Below are 4,282 nucleotides of genomic sequence, written 5' to 3' on the forward strand. Positions count from 1 at the left end.
CCCCTTGGGTCAGCGCTGGTCTGTCTCCTTCCCTTCTCGGTGGTCAAGAATAGCACAAATGCCCTTGGGGTCAGGCATTTCCTGTCTGTGGGTTGGGCTAGGGCCCCTCGTTTTGGCCTGAGGGCCTGGGCTTGTCATGGATGCCAAGCCTCCACCACCACCCTATCCGACCCGCACAAAATAAGAATTAGTGCAGTGCAGAGGAGAATCCTAAGTGCCCTCAGGATTAAGACTGCCCTCAGAGGAGAAGTCACAAAAGCTAAAGGTTTCATTCAGGTATTTACTCGCCCATGTTATATTTAACTGATTAGGATATTCTACTCGATGCACAGGAAATCCTTCTGTTTATGATTTTGTCCCCTGTGCCTGGCACTGTACTTCTACCACTACCTGTAGGCGCTCTTGGTTGCTTTTGTTTGTTTGTTTCTTATTTAGTGAAAGAAACTGGGCAGTCCTCAGAAGAATTCTCTTTAGACAACTTCTCAGCAGCTGACTCAAATGTTCCACATTTGAATCTCATAGAATTATAGACCTTGGATATCCCTTAGCTCAAATTTCTTTTACAGAGAAGAAACTGGCTGAGGGAAAATAACCAAATTAGAGAAAAGCAGCTTGCTAGAGTGGCCAGAATCGCAGTTTTCTGATGGCCACTCCAAAGATCTTTGCATCTCTCTCTCATACAAAACACCACTTCAAAAACAGTCACTACTTCCTTATTATTTCTTCTTCTTCTTGCACACTGTCTCTCCGGAGAAACAGAACAAATAGGGGTGTGTATGTGTGCACGCGTGCACACGCACATATATTTATCATAAACAAGTGGCTCATGCCATTATAGAGGCTGGCAAATCCCAAATTTGCAAGGTTGGCTGACAGGCTGGAGACCCGGGAGAGCCAATACTATAGTTCCGGTACAAATGCCAGCAGGATGGAGACCCAGGAGAGCAGATGCAGTTCTTGGCTGCAAGTCATCTGCTAGAAAATTCCTGCTTGCTCCAGAGATCAGTCTTTTTGTTCCACGCAAGCCTTCAACCGATTAGATGAGGCCCACCCATCCTGAAAGGCAGTCTGCTTTACACAGAGTCTACTGATTTAAGTGTTAATCTCACCTAAAACACCCTCACAGAAACACCCAGAATAATGTCTGACACCATATAGCCTGGCATGCGGTGGCCAGGCCAAACTGGCATGTCAGATTAACCAAATCATACATACTGTAGCTAAAAAGCACAGTCTGTAATAATACTTCAAAATTTACCCACAGAAACCACCTTATTTTTCATGGAAACCATTATCCAGACAGTTGAATGGAGTCTCAGGGGGTACGTGCTGTCGAGGACAGCAGGGAAGAATCAAGATTCATCTTAATTGAAGACCCACACAGACACGGGTGTGTGTGGGCACACCCCCCCCACAGCAGAAAGAGATGCAATTTAATCCTCTATTTCACTAAAGGGAAAAGGAGAAAACAGACTTAAGACTGCACGAGGGGTTTATGTGAGACAGGGGAGTTGTTAACAAACAGCCTCGTTCTGGGAGAGGTGATGTTGGAACCCCGCGTTAAGGTTGCCAGATGGGGCCAGGTGACCTCAGGAAGTCAAGTTTCCAAGCCCAGATGACTCTGTGATCCTATTTCCACTGGAGTGAACAGTCCTCAAGAGAATGTTCATCGTAGCAAGTAAGGAGAGAGGGGTGTTGGGGCCAAAGGATTTTAGGCATACATCCAATCACCCTAGCTTCCCACTGCAGACTCAACAGGAAAACTGTCCTTCCAATTATCTGCCCAGAATAGCTGGTGGTGTTGAGGAAGCATGGAGGGCATCTTCCAGCCCAGTGCATTTCAGCAGCGGGTAAGCGGCCCCTCTGCTATAATCTGCCGAGGCATCGTCCAACAAAGAAAAAGTAGGAATAAAAATGTAAAGAAGTCACCTGAATTTTCCTGCCTTATTAAGCTTTAAACTCCACAGTTAGATTGTTTTCAGCATGAAGTAAAACATCTGCATACACTTAAATACTTTTTCAAAAATTACATACTTGTGTTACCCTTATTTCCTTAAAAATAACAGATTAGGCCGGGCGTGTTGGCTCAAGTCTGTAATCCCAGCACTTTGGGAGGCCGAAGGCGAGAGGACTGCCTAAGCCCAGAGGTTTGAGACCAGACTGGGCAACTTGGTGACACCTCGTCTCTACAATAAAACAATCAAAAAAATTAGCCAGGCATGGTAGCGCACACCTGTAATTCTGGCTGTTTGGAAGGTTGAGGCTGAGCCCAGCAGGTCAATGCACTCCAGCCTGGGCAACAGAGTGAGACTCCAACTCATAAAAAAATAACACACTGCACTCCAGCCTGGGCAACAGAGTGAGACTCCAACTCATAAAAAAATAACAGATTATCAGCAAAACCAAGGTCAGAGGAAACCGTATAAGACACATGATCCAGTTTATTCAACAACACAACAATGACAAAAATGACCAAGAAAGGAAAAGAGGGAAAAAACTATAGATCCAAAAACTTAACTAGTTTTTTGTATCAGCCAACCTCAAGGTAGAGAGACCTTATTTGAAGCCTGCAGCCTAGACCACTGAGGACCATCCGGGCAACAGAGCTTATTTGAATCCCAATTCAAATTCAAAAACAAATTCTAAGACATTTGAGGAATTGTGAATACTGATTAGATATCTGATATTAAGGAAGTGTTCATTTTTTTAAGGTGTCAGGATTGTGATTAAGTGTGCAAAGAGTTCTTACATATTTGAGGTGCATAATGAAATATTTACAGGTGAAATGATATGTCTGGAGATTGCATCAACCTAATTCCAAGGCAAAGAGGAATGGGCAGGGGTACAGATAAAATGAGACTGGCCACATATCAACCAATGTTGAAACTGGGTTCGAGGTCTACGTAAGCTCATTACCCTAGCTACCTTTATATTTGCTAGGAAACTTACTAATAAAAAGTTTTAAAATGAAAGACAGATTTTTTCCCTGAAACATGGGGCTGATTATATTTATTTAAACTCTGATCAGAACATCATAAAGTGTCAATGATTTCCATATAAGGAATAGCCTGCTTTTGCAAATCATGCCAGAGTAGTTACCATGCTTAATCCTGACTAGAACTCATGGGAATTGGGGGGATGGTCAGTGGAGTAAAGAAACTGAAAGAAACCAACATTTGATGCTGTTGGTCTCTCTCTCTCTGTCTCTCTCTCTCTCTCTTAATGAGATAGAGAAGAAGTAGCTGTCATGTCCAAGATAGGATCAGAATCCTGTTTCCACTTTCATCTACTTTTGTATTTCCAAAGAGCTGAAAGAAGGATGGTGCCCACGAGTGCTTGTTTATTTCTGCCATCAACTCAGCAACTCCACACTCAAAACCATGAGGAAATAAACTAGGCCGGGCAAGACAGCTCAGGCCTATAATTCCAGCACTTTGGGAGGTTGAGGCGAGAGGACTGCCTGAGACCAGGGGTTTGAGACCAGCCCGGGCAATTTGGCGGGACCTCATCTCTACAATAAATAAAAAAATTAGCCAGGCGTGGTGGCTCATGCCTGTAGTTCCAGTTACTTGGAAGGCCAAGGCGGAAGGATCACCGGAGCCCAGCAGGTCGAGGGTGCAGTGGCCGTGAGCATGCCATTGCACTCCAGCCTGGGCAACAGAGTGAGACTCCAACTCAAAAAAAAGAAGGTAAACTGAATTAGGGCTCCTAGTTAGCACAACTCTGCGAGGGGAATGCTTTATCCCCAGGATGGTCAAACTGATGAAACGATGTGAGTGTCTGGCAGATGAAGTAATTGGTCAATTACTGATTACCAGCTACTACATCAGTCATTGGTTACCCTGGGAATGATCTCCTAAGGGGGTGAAAAATGTAAGGAGGTATATAAATGAAAAGGAAGATAATACAATAGTGATTTATGAAGAAGATGTGATCTCCACGAGATGGACTCTGACAGGAACAGAATTACGTGACTGGCCAAAACTGAGAACTTTTACATTTAAATAGTGTCCTCAGAGAGTGCTCAGAGAAGCTCTGAGGATGCGATCAAAATTTACTCAGGCCGGGCTCCGTGGCTCAGCCTGTAATCCCGTGCCTTTGGGAGGCTGAGGTGAGTGGACTGCCCGAGCCCACGGGTTTGAGACCCGCCTGGGCAGGCAAGACCTCATCTCTACAAAAAAATCAAAAAATGAGCCAGGTGTGGTAGCACGTGCCTGTCGTTCCGGCTCCTGGGAAGGCTGAGTCGGAAGGATCGCCGGAGCCCAGCAGGTGGAGGCTGCGG

This window comes from Carlito syrichta, unplaced genomic scaffold (assembly GCF_000164805.1).
Source record: "Carlito syrichta isolate Samal-C Ts95f unplaced genomic scaffold, Tarsius_syrichta-2.0.1 Scaffold83011, whole genome shotgun sequence".
Taxonomy (NCBI): domain Eukaryota; kingdom Metazoa; phylum Chordata; class Mammalia; order Primates; family Tarsiidae; genus Carlito; species Carlito syrichta.